We start from the raw sequence: 27,177 nt of genomic DNA on the forward strand, positions 1-27,177 counted from the left end.
CAGGGGATTGAGTCACGGGGAGCAGAATGGCCGTCCGGGGTCCCCAGCCCAGAGGGGTGCGGTCAGAGTCGTGGGTGTGTCCAAAAGAACCTCGAGAGGTCAGTGGTGGCGGCGCGGCCCCGGCGGGGAGCTAAGGCGAGGCTCGGGAAGGAAAGGGGGTGGAGGAGGTCAACGCAGGCGCGGGGAGGACTTTACGGGGCCTCCAGGTGCAGAGCAGCGCTGCGCCCGCCAAGGGCCGGACAGGGGCGGGCGGGGGCGCCGCGCCCGACTGGCAGGAACCGCCCTCGGCCTCTTGGCGCAGAATCTGCGAGACCGCAGGGGGCCCGGCCTTACTTCATTCCCCGGGGCTGCTCCCCCAGCTTTCACCACTTCCCCAGCACACACGGCCCTCCCCGCGCAGCCTCCAAACCCGGGCGCCCAGACACCCGCAGAGGAGCGGGACTGGCTAAGAAGTGACCTTGCGTCTGCGCAGCGCGCCCCGGGGCCCTTGTCCTTGGTGCTGACCGAGAGCTTCCCCTCTCGCGGGCCCTTCCCGGAGGGCGGAACCGGCCGCGCCGCTCAGAGGTGTCTGACTGTGGCGCGCGAGAGCTGAAAGAGGCCTCGGGATCAGAGTGTCTAACCCTGTCGCTGAACAGAGGAGGAAACTGAGGCCCAGACAGGCTGGACTGGACCCCAGTGGGTCACTTGACTGCCAGCCCAGAACGCTGTCAGTTTTCTGAAAGAGCAGTTCAGAAAAGCAGATTCGAGAAGGCACTGCTCGCGTTTACTATCGAGCTCTTCGTAGTTTGACAGCCAAGGAGGTCAGGCGCTGCTGAGAAAACGCAGCCCACCTCGTCCCACCCCCTCCCCGACCTTTCACAACCTCTGCTGTGTATAGGCTCCCAGGAACTGGTCACCCTGTCTTCAGGGTGGCCACGTGAGAAAAGAAAATGGGACCCTCTTGGATTAACAGTTTGGCAAATTTTCTAAGGCGCACAAATATAGTTTTGTAAAAGCTGGGCAAATAAGAAAGTAGAGGCTGCACATGAACCCAGCATGGAGGTGCCACAGACGAGCAGCCAGGGGCTGATAGAAAGTCTCCAGTGCAGACAGGAGCCAGACTGCACAGCCTCTCCCAGTCTCGCTCAGACACAGGAGCAAGTGTCAGGCGTTTGTGCTTTAGGAGATGCCTAAAATCCATGTGGCCATCACAAGAAATCACTGAAACCCAGACAGATCTGCATGCAGCGGGGAAATTCATACCTCCAAGCGGACCCAAACAGTTATGACATTTCCCTCACACCTGCTGTCTTCTAGCCCAGATCTCCTCTTTTTAAAAAATCTTAATTTTGTGCCACACCAGCACCCTCTGCTGGTACTTGTCTCATCAATCAGGTGTTTCTTCCACTTTCTGTGCCCCTGGAGTGTGCATTTTCCTGAAACTAACTTTTCTTACCTTAAATCCTGGAATAATGGACTAGGGCTGCTCATGCCTTTCCATCAACACACACGCAACAAATGAAGCAACATGAAGTGTAAGAAAGGTTGTGGGCTAATTAAAATCACACTTCTGTTTACTATATTTTTGCCTAACCACCTCCCTTGTGGGTGAATTTCATATCACTTTGAAATACGGAAGAACTAACAGTGGTTTTATTTTTTGGATGCTGATTTCTGAATTTTCCAGCTAATATTGAACTTTTAAAAATATATATATTCTCGGGCTTCCCTGGTGGCGCAGTGGTTGGGAGTCCACCTGCCAATGCAGGGGACACGGGTTCGTGCCCCGGTCCGGGAAGATCCCACATGCCGCGGAGCGGCTGGGCCCGTGGACCTTGGCCGCTGAGCCTGCGCGTCCGGAGCCTGTGCTCCGCAACGGGAGAGGCCACAACAGTGAGAGGCCCGCGTACCACAAAAAAAAAAAAAAAAAAAAGGCATATTATGAAAGAGACAATTCAAGACCATTTTTCTCCAAGCTAAAAAGGAAGACTAAATCTCCCAGCCCCCTTGGTTATAAGAGGAGCTGTGTGATTAGTTCTGAACAATTGGACGTGGCATTATGTGCCCTGGCTTCAAAACGTCCACACAGTAAATACCATGCAAGTGTTCACTATTATTATTGCTGTTATCACTCTCGGAGAAGTGGGTCTTTTCTTTGGTTCTGAAGGTTGATTTGGTACTTGGCTGACAGTTTCCAACCATCTGCAAGACCTCCAAATACCTAAGCAAAGAGTCCAACTAATATATTATCATGTCTTATTAACCGAAGTTATTAAAATAATGTTGGCTCTATGTTTAAATGAAAACTAAAAATTCAATTATCCAGACCTTTGGTTCATATTATTCCAAACTTACAGAACATCAAATCTTCCCCCTAACCCACCTTATTTCTTTTTTGATAGAGACCCTACTTTAATAAATCAAGGGCAAAATACCCAAATAATGTGTCTTTGCTGTGATTTCAGCAAAGACTGTTATAGAATTTCTCATGATTCCCCTTATGGAGAAAGTGGACTTGAAACCGTTGAACAACTGTAGTCTGAATGTACTAGTCAGTGAATCACTACCAGGCTAGAGGAAGTTTTTAGCGAAATGCCATAGACTCTCAAAATGTGGCAGCTAATACAATTCATACCAGAATCAAGATATAAAAATATTTCAACCAGTTGAAATGCTGAGCTAAAATAAAGAAAATGGAATATTAATGAACAACTGTGTGTTTGGCCTTAACTGCTATTTGCCAGTATTTCTACCTCTACTCCTTCCAAGAACTTCTTTGTAGGATTGTACTTTCCTGCCCTCTTGAAGTTAGGTGTAATCACATGACCTGTCTTGGCCAATGAAATATACGGGGCAATAGCATGCACCACTTCTAGACTGAAGCCTTTAAAATTCAGTGCTTGAATTGAAGCCTTTAAAGACTGAAGCCTTTAAAATTCAGTGCATGGTCACTCACGTGACCATGGTGATCATCAAGATTCCAAAAGGTGGAGCCGGTGTCCCTGAGGGAGGGCAGTGTGGTGAAGCAATGGGAACCTGCAATGGGCATGTGGTGTAAGACATAAACCATTGTCGTTTTAAGCCACTGAGCCCCAGCGGTGTTAAAAAATGCCAGACCACATACAAGAAAGTGGCAAGGCAGGACTGACTGTTCCCAATGAGCCATGCAGCTTGACCTGCTATCTCACGTGTGCTATTCCTGCGAGATAGAAGGCTGGGTCCAATTCGGGATTCCAGGGCCTCTGAATTTGACGGAACAGAGACATTTTAAGAAACAATTTGGCTCATTTTTTTCATGGATGTACTCCAGAGTTATAACTCAACTGCAGCATACTTTAGATGTTACAAAAATGTTACAAACCAATGCAAACACAACTGTGTTTATGTTTTGCTTTTTTGTCACAACAGGAGAAAAACATCTTCCCAGGCCAGCCCAGGTTCGTGGGCAGCCACTTGGGAAGCCCTGAGCTCAGGGAGAGTAACATTCCTTCTAATAATGAGGTTCCTATGCTCTGTGACCTCCAGAGCATCCTGTGGGAATGCCAGCCTGATACACGGTGTGATGATCCATAGACTAAGAATCTCATCTTTAGAAAAAAACACAAAAGTTACCTGGTATCACCTCCCAAAATTTGAACTAAGATCCAAACAGGAACACTACATGGGGTGATATACCACCTTCAGCTCACCTGGAGTTCCACAGGTGCTAACATACAGGCATAGCACCTTTCATTGCACTTCAATTTACTGTGCTCCCCAGATAGCGCGTTTTTTACAAATTGAAGATTTGCAGCAACCCTGCTTCAAGCAAGTCTGTTGGCACCATTTTTCCAACAGCGTTTGCTCACTTCCTGTCTGTGTCACATTTTGGTAATTCTCGCGATATTTCAAACTTTTTCATTATTGTTATATTTGTTACGGTGATGTGTGATCAATGATCTTTGATGTGACTACCATGACTCACCAAAAGCTCAGATAATGGTTAGCATTTTTTAGCAATAAAGTAATTATTGGTATGGACTTTTTTTTAGCCGTAACGCTATTTCACACAATAGCAAAGTGCAAACATAACCTTTATATGCACTGGGAAACCAAAAAATTCCTGTGTCTTGCTTTATTGTGGTAGTCTGGAATGGACCCACAGTAGCTCAGAGCTGTGTCCATGTGCATCTATCAATGATTTAGCACCCACCTTCTCCCCCAGAGCACCTAAGCTTTCTGCAGTCATTGGCAAGCTGGACTGTTCGCCTTTCTCTGCACCCAGAGTTGCCTGTAGACGGTGACATCATCACTGCTCACTCTTCCCACATTCAGTTACCCTCTAAGGTTATAAGGGAACATTCTTTTTTTTTTTTTTTTTTTTTTTTTAGCAGTACGCAGGCCTCTCACTGTTGTGGCCTTTCCCGTTGCGAAGCACAGGCTCCGGACGCGCAGGTTCAGCGGCCATGGCTCACGGGCCTAGCCGCCCCGCGGCATGTGGGATCTTCCCAGACCGGGGCACGAACCCGTGTCCCCTGCATCGGCAGGCGGACTCTCAACCACTGCACCACCAGGGAAGCCCAAGGGAACATTCTTGCCCCCTGCAAAGGGTGGGTCTGGGTGCCAGATTGAAGCTGGAGTCAGCTTGAAAGAAAAACTCAGCCACACGACCCAGACAGGGAACACATTGCCTGGCGAAAATGCTCTGCCGTAGAGAACGGCACCAAACTGCCTACTCAGACCAGAACGGTTGTATCAGGACCCATGATGTTGTTGGGCAAATTAGACTCTGACCTTCAGATGCCATGTGATATGGAGACAGAAATACCTGTGTTGGAGGCGGTCATCCAGGGGACGGGACCGCAGGTTGACCTGTGAGTCGAACCCAGGCAATCAGAGGCTCCTCACCCCCTCCCGTCCTTGGAATGTACCCTCCACCCACCCCCACAGGGAGCTGTTTCAAGCACGGAGACTTGAGAGAAGAAGGTGTTGCTGAGACCATCTGGACTGAACACGTGACTAAACCTAGTTCAGGCCTCTGTATCAACTTTTAAGATTCTGGTGATAGATACAGGGATCTACTTTGTCTTGCAGTGCCCAAGATGTGCCTCATATATGAGTTCCTCACTTATTAACGCTGCCATCCACCAGTGTGGAGTGGTCTGCCTCGCTTCTCTGTCTTGCCTTGCCCTCTGTATTATAGGGCCAGTTTCAGATTTCACCCAGGAAGTCGCTGAGATTTTGAACCAACACCGTACTTTATAAAGATCTTGGGAGAATTCAATGGGATGATAGTGGTGTTGAGTAGAGTATGTACTGGGCATTAATATTAGTGTATTTTACATATTATCTCATTTAATCCTAATGCCAGCACCATGAGGTAGAAACTAGGATTTGTGCCCAATTTTAAAAGGGCAAAATTGAGCTGCAGTGAGGTTAAGTAAAAGGACCTCTGCCCAGGGATGCAGTACATGGTGGGTCCCAACTGGCACCAACTCTTCGATGTGGTCCTGTCCAGGCGCAAGCCTTTCAGAAAACTTGATGAGAAGGGCTCACTGCATTGGAACCAGGAAGAAAGGGAAAAAAAAAAGGTCTAAGGTCACCCAGCAGGTAGAGTGGCCGGGAGTCTGGAGGAAGAGTCCGCACTTAGAAGCAGCACTCTGCATCTGCTATATGGATCTCCTGCAATGCAGGGCTGATACTTGGTAGATGCTGCAATACATGTGTATATATATATATACATATATATATATGTATGTGTATAATGCACGTATGATGTATGCATCATATCTATATGTCTATGATGTATGTTTCATATATGATATTTGATGTGTATTATGTGTGGGGGGGATGTGTCCTGTGTCTATGATACATACTGTGTGTATACATACTGTGTGTATCACGTATATGTATGAGTGAATATATGGTTTGATGCACAGTGACCGCTGGACTTTGGTTTATTGTTGACGGAGGCTCTTGAAGGTTTAGTTCTGTTGCTCACTTGCATTCCTTGTAAGGTGCACTACTGCTCCTGACTTGTGGAATTACAGGATGTGAAAATGGGATGGGACTTTGACAATCTTTTCTGAAGAAGAGGATGAAGCATTGAGAAAACAAACCACTGCTCCAGGCTGGGCAGCAGCAGAACCTGAATGAGACCCCAGTCCTCTGAATTCCACAGTTTATGCTCTTTCAGTAAGGCTCATACTGCCTTTCCTCCGCTCCCAGTGTTTCCTACATAAGAGGCAATCAAATCAAAAGGCAGTGTAAAAATGTAAATACCAAGTCCATGGGAGTTTTAAGTGCCTTTGAAGAATCTTCACGAAGAATAAATATGATTTGCATACGTTCCAGTCACAAGTACCAGAACTACTATCTTATTCCTTTAATTAGTAGCATCCTTTTTGTAATTCGTCATTTAAGCGTTTTAGCATATATATCCAGATTATTTTACTCTGAATTATCCTTGAACAATTCCTAAATACTGTGTTTAAGATATGTTCACATTTTACTTTCTTCCCTGTACACTTGCCCTCATTTGAATTAAACTGCTATTCTAGCAGCTGTTTAAACAGTTTTAATTTCTTTTACATTATTACTCTAATATTGATTTGATCTAGGTCAAGTTAAATGAGAAGTCTTGAATAAAAAGACAGCAAGGAAGCATATCTTCCCTCTATAAATATTTCATAAAGCACTTCAACTATCACCAAATGGAAATCAGATCTTTTCACGAAAACTCCTGAGAACATGAGAACTATGTTAAACACAATAATTGTTTTCGGTTCCAACTTTTTGTTATTGAGAGAAATGTACCATACTGGAATACAGGACTGTTTTCAAGAAGGAATCCACATCCACTGGCTTGAAAATAAGGAGGTTCAATTCAAGACCTCCCCTTTGCTCCTGAATTCACTCCGCAACCTTGAAATAGAACACCATGAAATAGCTCTAGTGCATTCCCCAGTGGCAATGGAATTGCCCACATTGGCTTTGCTGACATAAAAAAAATTTCCTGCTTTTATTTCCGTATGGAAGATGTTTTTCTTAATGACTTAAACAAATTAGGAGTTTATTCTCCCACATGAAAGGAGTCTGGACATTGTCAACCCAGAGCTAATAAGAGTTCGCCTGATGACCCACATAAGTATCAGCAGAGAAACTTCCTATGTCCACTGCAAATGCAGCTAGAAATATCCAAGCTGGATTATTGCTAACTCTGCCTGGGGTGGGTCTGTTGTTTTCTCCACCTATTACCCCTCCTTCTTTTGGTAACTGGGTCCCAATTTTGCTTTGGGGGAACCAACCCTATCCAACTCTGAGTTCATGTACTTCAAGTGAAATTGACCCCAATAAAACATAGAGGAAAATCTTCTTGACAATGGTCTTGGCAATGATTTCTTGGATATAACACTAAAAGCACAGGCAACAGAAGAAAAAATAGACACGTAGGTCTATGTCAAATGGAAAGGCTTCCGCACAGCAAGGGAAACAATCAACAAAATGAAAAGGGAACCTATGGAATGGGAGAAAATATTTGCAAGCCATATATCTGATAAAGGGTTAATGTTCAAACTATATAAGGAACCTCTGCAACTCAATAACAACAATGATAACAACAAAAAATCCAAATAACCCAATTTAAAAATGGGCAGTGGTATTGAATAAATGCAGTTCTCAAAGAAGACACACAAATGGCCAGAAGGATATGAAAAGGTGCTCTACATCACTAATCACTAGGGAATGTCACATCAAAACCACAGTGAGATATCACATCACACCTGTTAGGATGTTTATTATAAAAAAAATAGTAAGTGTTGGCGAGGATGTAGAGAAAAGGGAGCCCTAGAAACAAATCGGTATGGTCACTGTGGAAAACAGTACGATGGTCCTCAAAAACTTAAAAATGGAACTACTGTATAATCCAGCAACTCCCCTCTTTTGGGTATATATCCAAATGCATTGAAATCAGGATCTCAAAGAGATACCTGAATTCCCTGTGATCAAGGTAGCATTATTCACAATATCCAAGACATAGAAGCAACCTAAATGTCCATCAACAGATGAATGGATAAAGGAAATGTGTATATATATATATACACACACACACCTATACACACACACTGGAATATTATACAGCCTTAAAAAAAGAAGGAAATCCTGTCATGTGCTGCAATATATATGAACATGGGGGACATTATGCAAAGTGAAATAAGCCAGACACAGGAGGACAAATACTCCATGATACCACTTATATAAGGAATCTAAAATAGTCAAACTCATAGAAGAAAAGAGTGGAATGCTGGCTGCCGGGGACTGAGGGGAGGAGGAAAAGGGGAGGTATTAGTCAAAGAGTACAAAGTTTCAATTAAGTCCTAGAGATCTACTGTACAGCATGGAGCCTATAGTTAACAAGTCTATATTGTATACTTAAAAATTTCCTGAGAGTAGCTCTTATGTTAAGTGTTCTTATCAATAATAAGAAGAAGAGGACAGGAGGAAACTGTTAGAGGTGATAGATATGTTTATGGCATAGATCGTGGTGCTGGTTTCACAGATACATACTTATCTCCAAACTCATCAAGTTTAATGTGTACATTAAACATGTACAGCTTTTTGTATGTAAATCATACCTCAATAAAGTGGTTTAATAAATCAGTAAATAAGAAATTGACCCCACCCCCAGATCCAAGAGTGGTCATGTGATCTAGGCCTGAGCAGTCCCCTGGTAACAGAGATCAACCCGTAGCTGAGCATATGATCCCAGTCCCATCTTGTTGTTTTTAATAAAGTATATAAACCACTGACACTAGAACTCAACAAAGGTAGCAGACACATCCAAAAAGAAATTGATGTAAAGATCCTTAAAACTCAGCAAAATAATCCAGCAAATGATTTAAAAATTAATATATAGTGACCATGTGGGGTTTATTCCCCAAATAAAAGCATGGTTACATATCATAACATCTATTCACCTATATTAATAGATTTAAGAAGGAAAAATCCTATGACCTTCATAAATGCTGAAAAGGCATTTGATAAAATTCAACATAAATTCTTGCTAAAACTCTTAATAAAACGAGAAAAACTGGGCACTTTCTTATAATACAATGTATCTATCTCCACCCGAAAGTCAGCACCATGATTAATGAGGGATTACTAGACGTGACCTCATTAAAGATGAAAATGAGACAACACACACCATCACCATTATCGTCTGATATTCTTCTTGAGGTATTAGGCCAAGCAAGTATTACAGATATAAAATTGGAAAGGAGGAAAAGCTATCATTCTATGCAGACAATATGGTTACATGCCTAGAGAACCCAACTGGAATTATATTACAGACAATAAGAGAATTCCATATAATGTCTGGGTACAAAATAAATATACAGAATCAAAAACCTTCATATCTACAAATGACAAGGAGCTAATAGGTATAGAAATGGGGAATTCACATCTACATTAGAAACAAACAAACAAAAACCTAGTAATAAACATAACAAAAATGTGAAATACCTGTTGAAGAAAACATTAAAGTATTACTGAAGAACACGAAATAGCCTTGAACAAATACGAAGGCATATCATGCACTTGGATAGGAAGACTTAACTTCATAAAATAGAAATGCCCCTAAACTAATCTGTAAATTTAACACGATACCTTAGTTCACCAATGAGATTTTAGACAATGGAATTAGACAAGCTGTTTTTAAAGTTCACAGGAAAAATAAACAATCTAGGAGAGTCAGGAAACTTCTGAACAAGAAGGCAACAAGGTGAGATTAACTTGACTAACAAAACCTAAAACAAAATTACAATAATTTAAAAAGTGTGGTCCATTGAATGCATGGAAAACTTTATGAAGCAGACTAGGGATTCCAGAGATAGAACTAAATATTTTTGAGAATTCAGTATATGCTATGAGCTGGATGAATTGCTCAATACATAGTATTGAAAAACCTGAGTCACCACATGGAAAAATAATAGTATTGAATAGATAACTCACAAGTTACACCTAAATAAACTCCAAATGGACCCAAAATTTAAATGTAACCAAAAATTAAGCCCCAAAACAATAAGACAAAAAAGAAGAAACCAAGGCAGAGTATTTTTATGATCTTGGGAGTATGACACATATCCAGAAGCCATTTGAAAAAAAGACCAAAACATTCGTCAACATAAAATTACAAAATTTCACACGGCAAAAATCACCATATGCAAAGCAAAAACACTGAGAAAAACATTTGCAACTTTTATCTAAATCAAAGGACTAATTATCACCAGTTAAAAAGTACCTCCTAAAATATATTCTACAGGACACTGGTTCCTTTGAATATTGGCAGACTGGTTGGATAAATACAAGTGATCATTTTTATTCCACACAGCAGGAATGTGCATTTATAATTTTAATAGATATTGTCAGATTGCCCTCCTTACAGAAATTCTACCAGTTGACATTACCACCAGAAATGTGCAAGATTCCCTGTTTTCCTCTCCGTCGTAAGAGTCCATCAAATTTTTTGATCTTTGGAAGTCTAACAGGTGAAAAAAATATCTCAGTTTTCAAATATATTTCTCTTCATGAGTCAAGCTGAGCATCTTTTCATATACTTCAGAAACGTATATTTTCTCTTCTGCAGACTGATTATTGTGAGAATCAGGACCATCCACCCTTATACACAGCTTGGACCTGAGCTGAAACTATCTTACCCACACACATGTGCGTCCTACAATCTGCAGTGCAGACTCTACAGACTTCACTATTCCCTTGTCTTCCCTGGCATCACTTTACTATTCCAGGACATGCCTTTCCAGGCAAATAACTTGATTATCCATTACAGAAACTTCCCCAAAGACCCATCCATTCTTTAATTAAAACCACCAACAGTTCAAGCCCTAAAACTTTCCCTCAAAATACTCGCCTTGCTGTTTCCACCTGTTCATATCCTGGTGTAGCACAAGTCTTACCCAATCCTCGTTAAGCCCCTGCAGACTTGCCTTAAACCAAACTTCACATTCCCTGCAGAATCCAGCTTTGCCTTTCCCCTTCTGAGATATTGCCAACAGTCTGCAGCGCAATAAACTCAGTCTCGGAGCCACTACCTGTTCTGCTGTGTTACGAGTTTTTTCCGTATTTGTAGGAGCTGGTTCATGAAACTGAAGCAAACCCAACCCAGCTGCCGGAACGTGAGCAAGAGGGAGCTACAGAAAACCAGGGCGGTGGGGCCACGACATGGAGCTTGGATTTGTTTTTTCTTCCAGTGGGGAAGCCAGGGAACTCTACGATTGAATTAGCATCGTAAGATCAGTGTGGCTCCAGTGTGGATGGAGGGGCTGCCAAGGAGAGCAGACGGGGGAAGCGACGGTGAGTAGCTTCAACTAGGGGCCGGTGCTGGAGGTGGGAAGAAGTGGACAGTTTGGGATGTACTGGGGCCGTAGAAGCAACAATGGATGCACTGGCCACGGGGTATGATTTAGAGAGAGGAGTCAAAGACGACCCCCAGATATGGGTGCTGAACAGCTGGGTGAATGGAGTTGCCACTTCCTGGGCTGAGGAGTCGGGGCGAGCAGTAGGGGGGCGTTTGTGATGGAAGCAGAGAAATAGATGCTTCAGTGGGGCCACCTTCACAGGCAGTGCTGAGTGACAGGTGACAGGGTTGAACTAAATAAGGGCAAAGAGTGATTCAAGAGGGATGGAAGTGATGCTAAAGATTGACTTCTATCTCATATCCCGTACCTGAAGCGTTTTGTTATCTACATCTAATTATTTTATCAGTAAAGATAAATTTGACACCCGAATTGCTATTTTAAACCCAGAAAATCATTTTATTTTATTTGGTACATGTAGTACTTTCCTATCACACATTTCCAAAAATAGCGCCAGGGTTTGGACTCATGTCCTTACCGGGCAAGTCTCGTACTCCTACTGAAGGGACAGTGTGTCCCTTCACATATTTGTTAGAAATCTTTTCAAAGACACTAATGAACTAAGAGGATGCTGATTTTAAAACAAAGAAAGAAAGAAAGAAAGAAATCTAGAAAGTGTTAGGCGTAACTGTTCTCCGAGTAAAATCAGCAACTCAGAAGAAAGATTGTACACATTCTATTTTTGCTGACAGTGCACAAGAGAAGGCACATTTATTTTATGGAAACTAATTAAATTACAAGGAAAATCTAAGGGGCTGCTAACAGGCAGGAGTTTTTCCCTGTGAGCCTCGAGAGCTCCAGCTTTCCTGGGCTGACGTGTCACTCTCCCTGGTCATTAGCTGAAGCATTAGGTCCATGTCACCATCAACGTCATCACAGCATCGTGTGACCTTTTGTGTGTCGGGGTAAAGTGTAGTCCCTAGCATCCTTCAAAGAACGAGCTGTGAATATTAAAGGACCTTCTTGTAACTGTGAACCATACCAACTGCAATCATTTTTCTCAAGATTAAGCCAATTTATTTAGATGCAGATGTCACAGACTGATTAAAAACTACTCAGTAGCAAAGATCCCATTTGCTGCTGAGATGAGAATTAATAGACACAAGCCAGACAACATGTATATACGCGTGACAGTTCATCAGGGAGCGCAGCACAGGCTCAGTCATTTTTCTGAATGTACAAATTAGCCCAAGGTGAGCCCGCCCCCTCTTCTACTGAAAACTGCTTGAATGAATGCCCATAACTGCAGCTTTTACTCCACTGCATTATAAAGCTCTCAGGATTCTGTATCGCCATCCTGCTTATCAACTACGGTGAATTTTGGAAATCAAACATTTAGGAATGCTCACCACACAATCCAGGGTCCACAGGAGAGTTTTCAGTTCCAGAAAAAATAGATTTTTTTTTGATGCTGACTCATGCTTACATTCTGGGAATAAATCCCAAAGGACCATGGATGGAACTAAATGCTTCGGCACTGTGGGATCTGAGTGGGGCTCAGGGATGGTGGCAGGGGGCACATTACCAGCTTCCAGCTGCAGAGCCAGGAGCTAAAGGTGAGGCAACAGGCATATCCAGGGATAAGCAGTCCAGCCACGAGGTCAGCTCAGAGGGACCCCAGCCCAGGTGCAGGGGTTGGATGAGAACCAGGGCCTTCGGATGAGGCAAGACAAAGAGCCTCTGGGCAGGCTGTTCAGCGCACGGTTCTACTGCACTTCTGGGTGTTTACAAACCTGCAGACATTTTGATTCTTTCCAACAGAGCGATGCCTAGAAAAGACAAATGGTAACACTGATCCCAACTTGGGTTTTTGCTGAGCAAGAGAATGTTTGCTTTTTATTTTAAATACTTTTTAAAATACACGATAGAAAGAACAGGATATGATGTCGCTTATATGTGGAATCTAAAACAAATGGTACAAATGAACTTATTTACAAAGCAGAAATAGAGTCACAGATGTAGAAAACAAACTTACGGTTACCAAGGGGGAAAGAGCGGAGCAGGGATAAATTGTGAGATTGGGATCAACATATACACATACATGACATATATATAAAATAGATAACTAATAAGAATCTACTGTTTAGCACAGGAAATTCTACTCAATACTCTGTAATGACCTATATGGGAAAAGAATCTGAAAAAAAGTGTGTATATGTATGTGTGTAACTGATTCACTTTGCTGTACAGCAGAAACCAAGACAACATTGTAAATCAACTCTACTCCGATAAAAATAAATTAAAAAAAATAAAGAAGGAACATGATGGCCATTCCAAAAGTCTGACATCTCCTTGAGAATGGAGAATGTATCAAAAATACACGTATAAATACTGACCTTTCTCCTTAAAGAGAAGAAATTAGCAACAAGTTTACCATAGAGTCCTGGATTTATGGAGCCAGAGTTTGATAACTTCTAGCAAGTAAAATCAATAACATATGCTCATTAAAAATTAAAATTCCAACTGCAAAGCACAGTCTTAAAAAATAAGAGGAAAAAGAAAAATAAGAGGAGAATTCACTAAAGGGGATATTCAAAGGGCCAGTAAATATATGAAAAGAAGCTCATCAGCATTAGTCATCAGGGAAATGCTAATTAAAACCAAAATAAATAATATCACACATCCCACCAGAATGGCTAAAATTAAAAAGGCTGACAATGACATGTGTTGACAAGGATGCAGGGAGGTGGGGTCTTGCAGACACTACTGGGAGGATGTAAACTGGTACAACTACTCTGGATAACTTTTTAGTAGTACCTGTTAACGTCAAACATAAACATACCCTGTGACTTGGCAATTTCACTGCAAGGTTTTACTCACATCCCACAGAAATGCAGATCAAAAGCACCAAAACACATGGTCATTGCAATTTTATTTGTAATAGCCAAAAACTGGAAATAACCAATATATCCATCAGGTAAATAGATGAACAAATTATGGTGGACTCATTTACTGGAATAAAAATGAACAAATTACTACTCCATGCAACAACATAGTCGAATCTCACAAAATATAGAACAAAATTAATACATAATGTTAGAAGTCAGGATAAGGGTATCTTTCGGGGTAGGGAATAGCTGACGATGGGAGAAGGCAATACCAGCATTCTGGGGAGCTGGTGTTGGTTCAGTTTTTATGCAGATCATGGTTACATGATACGTGAGAATTCACAGAGCTGTGTCCCCTTATGATTTGTGCACTTCTCTGTGTGTTTGTTTTACTTTAATAATAACATTTTAAGTTTAAAAAAATAGGAGGAGGGCTTCCCTGGTGGCGCAGTGGTTAAGAATCCGCCTGCCAATGCAGGAGACATGGGTTCGATCCCTGGTCCAGGAAGATCCCACATGCCACGGAGCAACTAAGCCCATGCGCCACAACTACTGAGCCTGTGCCCTAGAGCCTTCGAACCACAGCTACTGAAGCCTGTGCGCCTAGAGCCCGTGCTCCACAACAACAGAAGCCACTGCAATGAGAACCCGCGCACAGCAACGAAGACCCAACGCAGCCATAAATAAATAAATAAATTTATTTAAAAAAAAATAGGAGGAAAACTTATAAAGAGCAACTTCAGGAAAGCCCCAGTGACTACGCAAATTTTTCCTTGTTGACCTGAGTCTTCAGAACCAACCACTGGATTCATTCCTTTAAGCTGTTTCTCTATGCAACGTACATTAATTCACCAAATATTTATGGAGGGTTTATTATGGGCCAGGCATTATGCCAGAATACAAAGATGAATAAGATAGGTTTGAAAATTCACAGTCTAGGGAAGCTCAACTGCTTTCTCACCCCACACTCTTCTGAACATTTTACACACACCTTCTCATTTAATTCACATCTTCTCTTTAATTCTCTCAGGAGCTCAGTCCATAAGTCAGTGGCAGAGGTCATAATCAAACCCAGTTCAGATGAACTGCACAACAGATATCTTCCTTGTACACCAGGCTTAGCAATGTGTCGTGTTTACCATGGTAACTCTCGCTAACCCACAGCAGACATGACTAAACACCATACGCTTCACTCCCTGGCTTTGATGTGGCCTCCCCATCACGGCTCACTTGACAATCATGATAGAACAAGGAGCATCAGCCCACTGGGTGTCACTTTTCTGCTATTCTTGATACTTTGTTACTTTGTCCCTCTTCATTTGAAAATACTCTCGGGAAGAGCTGCAAACTATTATCAGTCATTTGCCTCTGGCTATGAATAGAGCATTTGAGGGTATATTTGGACCCAAGAGCAGAGCAGAAAGCATGCAATCAACACAGGTCTAGAGCTTTCAGGGGGCTGCTGCAAGATGGCTAAGGCCCTGCAGGAAACTTACTTAACCCACTATATCGCCTCAAGTAGAATTAGCCTTGGTGATAAACAGTAGGCTGATAAATTAATCCTCCTGGAAACATAGGGCGACTGAAAGCGATCCCAAGGTCAACAGTGTGAATTTCAGCTCATATTATGTGCAAACATTCTGGGCTGTTAAAAACTCAACTCCTGATGTCAGCAGAACTCCCGATCGGTTCTCAAGTAAGAGGATTTACCAACATTCTTTATTTGTGCCCTACACAGCCATCCATCTTTCATTATTAATGCTGGTGACAGCGACCCATCCTATCCGTGTGTAATCTGAACTCAGCAGAGTGAGAGGCTGCTTCCTTCCTCTAATGAGACACACCATGCTCTGTCCCCAGAAAAAAAGGCCACGATGGGGGAAGTTGCTGGGCCAGGACATTTGTTCCAACACTAAAGGTAAACAGTGAAGATGCCACAGCTCAGTGTGGGACTCAGTAGTTCTTTTGTTTCATTGTGCATATAAAAGGGAAAAATACTTCCAAAAAGTAAGTTCAAAAAAAAGTTTCAAGCTCTTACTAGTTCACTTTAAATGTGGTTTGCTATATTTTGCAGGCTTCTACCTCATAGAACTTTAGAATTTCTAGCCAGAAATATTTTAGACTAGCTCGTCAACCTTGTTTTCATGGACATGAAAACTGAAGCAGAAGGGGCTTCCCTGGTGGCGCAGTGGTTGAGAATCTGCCTGCCAAGGCAGGGTACACGGGTTCGAGCCCTGGTCTGGGAAGATCCCACATGCCGCGGAGCAGCTAAGCCCGTGAGCCACAACTACTGAGCCTGCGCGTCTGGAGCCTGTGCTCCGCAACAAGAGAGGCCGCGATAGTGAAGAGCCCCACGCACCGCGATGAAGAGTGGCCCCCGCTCGCCGCAGCTAGAGAAAGCCCTCGCGCAGAAACGAAGACCCAACACAGCCAAAAATAAATATAAAAATAAATAAATAAATAAAAGATTACTATTAATAAAAGAAAAAAAGAACTTGGATGGTAGATAGCTCACTTAATCTGTCTCTGAACTTTAAAACAAAAACAAACAAACAAAAAAAAAAACTGAAGCAGAAAGAGGGACTCACCCAAAGAGATGCATGACTTAGACAGAAGAGCAGGTTCCTGCCTTCGGACTTGCAAACAAAGATGTTATGGCCATCACGCCATAGCCACTGTAGCCAATGACCCCTCTCCACAGTGTACCCTGAGGGAATTCAGGATGGAAAAAAACAAGATACTGGCCCTAGATAGCTAAGGTGCATTTCAAAGGAATGATTGCAGTGAGCCCTGACTCTTGCATCTTCCCATAAAGAGAAAAGCACTAAATTCATTAACTTGATTATGTCTGGTTTTTCTTTAATTAACAGTAATCTTTTGATGCTGACCACCTGGTTTTTGCTGCAAAAACTCCTATGTACCCTGGCTCCTCCCTTACCTCTGAGCTCTGAAACGTCCCTCAGAGCTATCTGAGAGGCTGCCTCCCAGGCTTAAGTCCTCAGTATGTCTGCTGAATAAAACATAATTCTTAGCTTTTAGAGTGCGCTTTTTTTTTTTCAGTCGACACAGTCCAGGAGCCTCTACACCTCCTCTTCTGTGATTTTCTAACCATGAACAAACACACATGTGCATGCACGTGTGCACACACACACCACCCCCAATCTACATGGAGGGACTTTTCAGGAAATTTGGAAAATAGGAGATCTCTGTCTTTAGCGCCTCTGTCTTCTTCCTTTTCATTCTGACTTCTCACCAACCCCCATCTCCACTCTGGTCAAGTTCTCACTCAGAGAATTTCCTTCCGGCTAAGAAGAGAAACAACTGGGTGAACTCTACCTATCTTTCTCACAGTTATGTGCATTTTAAAAAAAGAAGTCAGGTAGGGTTAGTTACACACACACACCATCCCCGCCGGAAGAACAGCTCCCTAAGGGTGGAATCTTAGATCTAAGCAAGGAATGTATTGCAGTCAGCCCTCCACATCCAGGTTTGGCATGGAGAGCCAACCGTACTAAATCATCTTATATAAGAGACTTGAGCATCTGTGGATGTTGGTGTCCATGGGTTGGGGTTCCGGAACCAGCTCCCGGTGGACACCAAGGGACAACTGTACTTTCATTGTGAGGTGGGGGGAACTTTCTACAGACTGCTCCTACCTTGGTCTACAAGTTAAACCGTATTCACATCCACAATGTGGTCTCTCTCTCTCACTCTCTCCCCGGCCCCCTCCTTTATATATACACACACACACACACACACACACACACACACACATGCACACACACACATTTGTTACCTAATCACTGTAGAAACATTTCTGAAATTGCGGAGTAAGGACCTCAAACAATCCACTCCTCCATGAAAGCAATGAGAACACTGGAAAAATTGTCAAATACAACATTTGTTAGAACTCTGGAAATTAACCAAAGGTGTGCAATCATCTGAGGAACAGTAATTCAAGAAAACCTGCTGAATCTCAGTAAGAACAATGAACCCTATATTTTTCCTTGCCCTAATCCCATCCCCATTTCCCCAGCTCCATGGTAGCCTTGAAAACTAACAGCCCCACAACTATGATAGCTGTGAAAATGGTCAGCCTAGCAGCCACCGGAGGGAGGAAAGAGGGTCTGGAGCTTCTCAAAGCCTATCCTCAGAGAACTGTCACTATTTGATCTGCCTAGAAGCATCCTGAAAAGTACTCTTCTCAAGGTTATCATTATATGACCTTACTCAAAACTCATTCTATTCAAACAACCCTATTCCCAGGGCATTTGTAAACAAACAAAAAACAATACGTGTCAGTTGTTTAACATTGCAGCTGCCTGAGATAACAATAGCACTTGGGACTGAACAAAAAACTTTTAAAAGCTGGGAAATGAGATGCCCACAGGGGTCTTGGAAAGCTCTGACATATTCCTGGGGATCTAGAAGACTGTGCATTTGTAGAGCTGTGCACATGCCCAGGAAAGACCTGAAAAGGCCCTAATCCCTCCCCTCTGGCTGACTTTGAGGCTCTGCATGAGCCAGAAGTGAAGCTAAAGCAGAGTAGTAAACTGCCTGCCTGCGAATTGAAGGCATGTCCCAATATACATACATACACATAGAGGCCCCAGCAAAGGCTGACCTACCACTGCATGCATTTAAAGAAACCTGTGTCCAATCATTAGCTGCCCATCAAACTAACCAAGCAGAGACTTCAGGGGCCACATATGAGCAAAAATACAGATTATACAGAATTAGCCCAGAGAAGCCACTAAGCAAATAACAACAACAACAAACAACAACAACATCTAACAGCAACAACAACAAACCCTGCAAGGGGGGAGATATGATTTATGATATTATTAAAACTATCCAATCTTCAACAAACAAATACAAGACATGCAAAGAAACAGGAAACCATGGTTTATGCACAGTGGGGGGAGGGAGAGTAGGCAATAGAAAGTTAGACATCTGACTTGTTAAACAAAGATTTTTAAAGAGCTATAATAAATACATTCAAAGAATTAAAAGAAACCACCTATCAAAAATTAAAGGAAGGACTGAGAAAAATATTACAAAAAATAGAGAATATCAATTAAATCATATAAATTATGAAAAAAAGAAATTCTGAAGCAGAAAAGTACAATAACTGAAATGAAAAATTCACTAGAGGGTAAATGCATAAGGAAGACATAACAAGCTATAAACGTACACGCACCTGACAACAAAGCCCAAAAAACATGAAGCAAAACTGACAGAACCAAAGGGAGAACTAAACAATAACAGAGACTTCATACCTCACTTCAATAATGAATAGACAACTAAGCAGAAGATCAACAAAGAAAGAGAAGACTTCAACAACACTGTAAACCAATTAGTCCTAACAGCTGTCTATAGAACCCTCCACCCAGCAACAGCATAATACTCATTCTTCTCAAGTACACGTGGAACATTCTCCAGGATAGACCATATGCTAGACATAAAACAAGCCACAGTAAATTTGAAAGGACTGAAATCAAGCAAAGAATGTTCTCTGATCACAATGGAATTAAATTAAAAATCAGTAACAAAAGAGAGTTTGGGAAATTCAGAAATATGTGGTAATTAAACAGCACACTACTAAATAAGCCAAAAATGAAATTATAAGGAAAATTAGAAAATGCTTGGAGATTAATAGAAACAAAAACACATCATAGCAAAAGGTATGGTATTGAAGGAAAGCAGTGCTTGGAGGGAAATGTGTAGCTGTAACACCCGTATTAAAGAAAGAAGAAGGGCCTCATATAAATAACCTAACCTTCCACCTTAGGAACCTAGAAAAAGAAGGTCAGTCTAAATGCAAAGCACGAAGGAAGGACATAGTGAAGCTTAGAATGGAAATAATAGTCACTGTGTGTTATCTGTAAGAAAGTGGGCATGTGAGAGGAGACAACCACCTTCACAGGCAATGTGTCAGGGCAATGATAGCTTATTTCTGAACCTAGAGTTTGGGGTGTTATATTTCCACAGAGAATCATTGTTGCAAAGGCACTTGAGCAAGTGATGAGACAAAGAGACAATATGAGATAAAAACCTACACTGTGCATTTCCTATCCCCAGGGGCAAGGTCCAGATTCCATGCTTTGAGAGCTCTAAGAGGATCATACCTCATATTGCCCTGACTGTGTTCTCCTCGACTCCCATCACTAGCCAGTTTCACTATTGGTCATTGTAAGAGATGCTTTCCCATCCTCTGCAAAACCATAAACAAATTGCTGGATCAGCAGAGACGAGGAGACAGGAGACCCTCGACAAAGAAACTCTGCTCCTGCAGGGGTGAGACAGGAAGGGGGCAGGGCACAACCTTTAAAAGAATGACATAGCCAGAGGACATGACATAAACTTTTTAGAACCAGCTAGGTCCAAGATAGCAGACAAGTCGACTTCCACTAAATCTTGAGCCTCAGTGTGCGCTCATTGTAACACATCAGCACGCTAAATGACACACCCACAGGAGCCATGGGCAGTGGCCCAATTCCTGGAGATCCCCACCCCTTCCCCAAAATAGCTGGAATACTCCTCACACTCATTAGCCTGTGAAATTACCCACCCCTATAAAAACTGCCCGTACCCTGGCACTATTCTCACCTTCCGAGATGGCCCACACTCTGTCTGTGGAGTGTGTTTCTCCCTGAATAAACCTTCTTTCACCTTACTATGGCTTGCTCTTGAATTCTTCCCTGCACGAAGCCAAGAGCCCACACTCGGCGGCCATCCCAGGAACTCACCTGAGACCTAGGACATGACCATCCTCTCGCACCACACATTGTTTCCTGCAACAGGGGCAAGAGCAAAAGTTGGGAAGGATCAAGGAACACATTACAGACAAGAGTAAGGAATCTGGATTGGAAGAAGGGAGAGACAAGTGGCTGGAAATGTCTCTAGTTCTGCACACTGAGGAGCCCCAGGCTCAAACCATCCATTCTCCACATTCAGTCCCAGGGACCATTACCCCAAATCTCTCTGAACCAAGGGTATTATGAGTCACTGCTATGCTGAGGACCACCCAACCCATTGGCCACTTAGGCAGACTCTAGAATATTCTCTGTGTAGCAGCAGTGATTAGCTCAAGCTAATGTGATTCACATAGCAGCAGTGATTCACCCATCAAGACCAACATTAACTATTTCACTGTCCCTGAACCCTTCCTCATATTTCCCCCAGATCCTGTCTCCCATTAGTGTTTGTTCACTGAGGTTTCATCACTACAATAATCATATGTCCTGGATGTGTTTTTAGTAAAGGTGATTTACATTATTTTATCACTTTAATCTTCACAGCAAAACTACAAGGCAGGGACTTCCCTGATGGTCCAGTGGTTAAGACTCTGCACTCCCAAAGCAGGGGGGCCTGGGTTCAAACCCTGGTCAGGGAACTAAGATCCCACACGCCACACAACATGGCTTGGAAAAAAAAAAAGGAAAACTACAAGACAGATATTATTACTCTTGTCTTCTGACTTAGGGAGCTGAGTCTCAGAAGGTTTCAGTTTCAGAGGCAGCCTGGGATGAGAATTTAGGAATAATTCACCTCAAAATTTGCAGTTTTCTCACCTGACCAGCCTCCCACTCCTGGTACCCTAAAACCATCCTTAACTCTTTTTATGGAGACCCATTATAAAACGTACATTCTCCCAAAAGGGAAAAAAGTCTCATAATCAAGAATGGATGTAAGAAGTTAGCCAAAACCTTCCATTAAGAGCAATCTCAAATGAGAGTTAAAATGAAGAACAAGCTGAAGGTAATAAATAGGCAAAAAACAATGAAGAGTGATTTTCTTTCTTTCCAATCTGTATACATTCTATTTCTTTTTCTTGTCTTATTGAGTAGCTAAGACTTCCAGTATTATGTTGAATAGGAGTGATAAAAGAGGATCTTAGGGAGAAAGTATCCAGATTCTCACCATTATATATGTTAGCTGTACATTGTTTATATATGTTCTTTATCAAGTTGAGGAAGTTCCGTTTTATTCTTAGTTTTTCTGAGAGTTTGTATAATTGAGAGTTTGTATAATGAATGGCTGTTGGATTTTATCAAATGCTTTTTCTGCATTTGACTGTAAGACTGATTTTTCTTCTTTGGCTTATTGATGTGATGGATGGATTACATTAACTGATTTTTTTTTTTTTTAACATTGAACCAGCCTTGAATATCTGGAATAAATCCTGTTTGTGGTACCTCATTTTTAATACATTATTGGATTCATATCCAACAAGATATATCAATATAGAAAATGTTAAGTCATTTTGGGCCCCCAAACTCAACAGTACCTGTGTGAAAAGACTTGGAGAAAAATTAGGTATGGAAGAAAACACAGCAGACTTCTAGTATTAGCATTCTAAGGGTGCACAGGGAAGGCAGGGTTATTGTGAGGAGACTGTAGAGGGAAGGAAAGGAGAGGGGAAGAGGAAGTAAAAGGAGAAGAACTTCAACAAATGGGAAAAAAAGGTAGAGCACAATGTTAACTAAAAACAAGTGTTAATGTTTGCTGAGCACTTTTACTATAAGCTAGACACTGTCCTAAATGCCTTTTAGTAGATTTAGATGAATTCATAACTGGCTAAATATCCTAATCTCAAGAGACAGAGGGTTGATGGAAACTATCTTTCTCCATTTTATCTACAAGGATGTCAAGAGAGACCCTAATCAAAGGTTTTTCAGAATTACTTCATGTAATTGTGAAGCATGCGTCATCATCTTCCTCAGCCTTTGGGTGGGGAAAGGTGAGATCACAGTTTACACAGAGACAAAGCCGCTCAGTCAGGCTTTGGCCTCACACATCTGCCTCTGGAGTTCAAGGGCTCAGCCTCCATGAGAATATACTGTCTGCCACAGAGAATATAAACGTCTATCTGTAAAATTATTCTAAACACGTAAACCTCGAATATGCCAGGGACCAGGTCTAGAATGGGACATGGACAGATGGAAACATCAAGCTGGAAAAAAAATAGACTGGGAGTGATGTCAACCACATGTTCAGTATTAATTAACAGTGTGATGTGGTGGCCAAGAAAGTGAATGTGATCTCAGGCTCTGGGGATGGAGGTAAAGGGTCTGTAATGAGAGAGCCTCTCACTGTGGTCTGTGTCAGGCAGACATCACAGGACTATTCTTTTAGTGTAAGTACGACCGTTTGAAGAAGGGACACAAACAGTGACAAGATGTCAGGAACTTGAGGGAGAGTGAGTGACTCTGGCATTGTGTCAAACGGACAGGGTGAGACGTCACCAGGAATTAAAGGAAATGTGTGAGGTGCAGCTTAGAGGAGAAAAATATTGGGATGGGGAAATCAGAAGAAATGAGAGGGTACTTCAAATATTTTAAGGAGTACCTCATGGAAAGGGGATTAGATGTTACCTAGGATGATTTCAAAAGACTGGACCGGAACTAAAATCGCCAGGAGAAAGGTGTTACTGAACTCAGGTTTGTCTGCTCATCGCTCAAGAATCCAATACTGAGAGACAAGTGTTAGTCAAAGGAAAGATAGCTTTATTGAGGAAGCCAGCAATCCTGGGGAGAAGGTGGACTCATGTCCCAAAGAACCAACTCCCTGCTCCCCAGCTTGTGCTCAGAGATGGTAGAGGGAAAAGAGGAAGGGGCTATGTACTGGGGAGGGGGCAATCTTCTGTTTTCAGAGATGATCCTCTCCATCTCAAGGTTCCAAGTAGCCGTCAGGTCTCGTTTCAGGTTGGAACATTATCTGAGCCATAAATCTTTGGTCAGCTAGTCCTGGCGAATAAGGAACAAGGGTGAAGCCTAGAGAACAACTAATCTTCAGTCTCCATATGCATCAACAGCTTTCTCCCTCAGCAGCAAGCTAAGCTAAGTCAATGGTAAACTAGGGTAGAAGTCAGGCATCACAAGCATAAGATCACGGCCGTATCACAACTAAGAAATTGAGTCAGAATAGTGCTGAGTCCCTAGTTACAGTCTCACTACTTCAGTTACAGAGGCAGATTCAACTTCTCAAGATGAGCTTTTCTACCCAGACTCAACCTCCTCCTTTTGTTAGAATTCAGTCTTAACATTAATTCAAAACCATTTAGGTAAGAAACCTATGCTTACTATTCCCTTGGGTAGTAGTAGCTTAGGAAAGATTTCTGTAAAATTACTGATAATAAATTCAGGGAAAATGGAAGGAGAGCAGAGAGAAAAACTCCCTAGGAAGAGTCATTTTCTAGAAACCATCCATTTTTCCAATAATAAAGAAATAAAACTAAAAGAGCAAAGACTTCTATTAGGTGTTTTTGTCACAGGATTCAAAAAATCAGTTACGGAAAATAGACATAAAATGTGGGGTGGGGATGAACTGGGAGGTTGGGATTGACATATATACACTAATATGTATAAAACAGATAACTAATAAGAACCTGCTGTATAAAAAAATAAAATTAAATTAAAAAAAAACACATAAAATGCTTTTCCAGCAGAAGTTATTACAAAAATTGGAAGACTCTTTTAATAATTAGAGCTTTTGAAGAATGGATTGAGAAGCAGGAGGGGTCAACAGGTGAAGAAGAGGATCCTGGTTGAGGACACTGGGAAACAGAGTTCGTGTTGAGTAGGAGGAGGTGGGTAACGCTGATGCCCCATCCTGAGCTTCCAGGAGTCCAGGGCTCACAAATAGAGCCCAGGGCTCAGAGTCTTAGTCTCCACCTACGGCTCTGCTACTTACCAGCTACCTGATCAAGTCCCTGGACCCTTCTTGACTTCTTTTGTCATCTGAAACATGAGAAATCTGGACCAGATGATTGCTGAGAAATTTGCTAGCTCTAAATGATAGGATTCAGAGGGTTACCAGACAGAGGCCCGCTCTCCACACCTTCCGCATCCATTTAACAACGAAACTGGACCAACGTTGAGACGGTTGCCATACTACAATCCTAGAAATGTTTTAAGAGAGCAGCTAAACCAGGATGAAATGAAATCTATATAAAAATGCTTGCACACCTGTTCAAAATTGACGTCACCCTAAAAGGGACTATGACCCCATCAGCCAGCTAATGACATCGAACTGTGACTACAAAGGGAACCAAACCCTTAAAAAAAAAAAAAAAAGAGTCACTCCTTTTTTTTGAGCTACAAGTGACTCACAGCATGTTTTGTCACTGGCACACGGAGAAAAGAAATGCCTGTGAATATTTGAACACGGTTTTAAAATACTAAGCGCCTCCCCCAGGGAGTGGATGTGATACGTGGGTGTGTTTATCCGGAGTCATTCTCTCTCTGGGCACTGCCTGCACCTATTCACGACCTGCAGACACACATTGGATGTCCTTTTAACAGGAGGAGGATCCCACGTTACAGCAACCTCTTGTTTGCCTGGGCAGCTGCCTGGGTCCTCTTGACAGATGAGTGGACAGTTAGGAGCTGACCTGACCAGGCCTGAGACCTACTGTCTCGGCTCTATAGGGACCTGAACAAAGGGGTTGCAGAAGGGGCCCTGCCCTCGATTGTTTCTACTTGAGCTCGACACGTTTTTATTTCTTTTCTCGATTTTCAGTAAGTCCCTAAGTGAGGGTATTTTTCTTTCTTTTTTTTTTTTTTTAAATCTGGTAGGAAAACTAGAGACGGTATTCATTTTCAAACTTAGATAATGCCAAGGTTCTGTTTTTTGTTTTTGTTTTAGTTTTTTAGGTCAAATACCTGAGAAGCCTTAGTGGCTGTGATGGTGACCTTGGTAATACTTCAGTACCATTCAGGTAGAAGAGGCTGTTACTTTGTTTTCTCTGGCTGTGAGTTGATTTATTTTATACACACACACACACACAGAAAGATACAAACAGCTACCTTATTATTTTCTTTCCTTTCAGGTAGAACTGGGACTCAAACAGTGTTGACCCAAGGGGAGAAATACCAGGCTGGGCCCTCAATCACTTTTCTAACTTCTCCCTACAGGATTCATGGTATATTAGAATCTAAAATAAACGTCTTTGGGAATTCCCTGGTGGTCCAGTGGTTAGGATTCTGTGTTCTCACGGCTGAGGACCCGGGTTCAATCCCTGGTCGGGGAACTAAGACCCTGCAAGCATGCTGCAGCCACAAACAAACAAAATGCCTTCCTCTCCCATTCATATCTCGTATCTAGCAGAGAGGAGAGAAGGAAGTGGGATTTTTTTTTTCTCTTTTTTGAGAAATTGGGAGAAAGTTGATTGGAAGTCCATGGAGCAGGAAAGAATAAGAAGTTACAGAACAAAAGTTGTTTCTCTTTTTTTAAAAAAATTTATTTAATTTTATTTTTGGCTGCATTGGGTCTCCATTGCTGCACGTGCTTCTCTCTAGTTGTGGAGAGCGGGGGCTGCTCTTTGTTGCAGTGCGCGGGCTTCTCATTGTGGTGGCTTCTCCTATTGCGGAGCACGGGCTCTAGGCACACAGGCTTCAGTAGTTGCGGCTCACAGGCTCTAGAGCGCAGGCTCAGTAGTGGTGTCGCACGGGCTTAGTTGCTCCGCGGCACGTGGGATCTTCCCGGATCAGGGCTCGAACCCGTGTCCTCTGCACTGGCAGGCGGATTCTTAACCACTGTGCCACCAGGGAAGCCCCAGAACAAAAGTTTTATGGCAAACTTACTCTTACAAAACAGAAAGCAGCTGTGTTCAGTGGCTGGTATGTAATACCTAAAAGCAAAAGCTCATCTCGGCAGCCACCGTTCTATTCCTCCCATCGCTGGTGTGTGTAAACAAGAAAAGCAAACTCATCTACCAAGTGGAATCCTAAATTAAGCTGAATTTATTAAATTGCTTCTCTGTTCTGGCAAAATGAAAAAAATGCGTATTTGGAGGGTTACTCTGTGGTTTCCACGGAAAGCTGAGAACCAGGCCCTAGAGGAAGGTGATTGTGTCAGCAAATCCAGCAAAACTCACGAGCCATTCTCTCCTGCCCCGTTGGGGACTCCGCCCACCTGGGTTGTGAGCGCTGTGTGACTTCTCAGGGACATGCCATAAT

General features: G+C 42.5%; 1 long non-coding RNA gene across 1 annotated transcript; it reads left to right on the forward strand.

The window, feature by feature from the left end:
* The first annotated feature begins 7 nt into the window (after positions 1 to 7).
* On the forward strand, positions 8 to 22,493 carry LOC307187955. The gene is made up of 3 exons (XR_013828764.1): positions 8 to 98; positions 11,223 to 11,329; positions 20,927 to 22,493. It is a non-coding gene; the product is annotated as an uncharacterized lncRNA (long non-coding RNA).
* The last annotated feature ends 4,684 nt before the right edge of the window (positions 22,494 to 27,177 follow it).

This window comes from Stenella coeruleoalba (assembly GCF_951394435.1).
Source record: "Stenella coeruleoalba genome assembly, chromosome: 6".
Taxonomy (NCBI): Eukaryota; Metazoa; Chordata; class Mammalia; order Artiodactyla; family Delphinidae; genus Stenella; species Stenella coeruleoalba.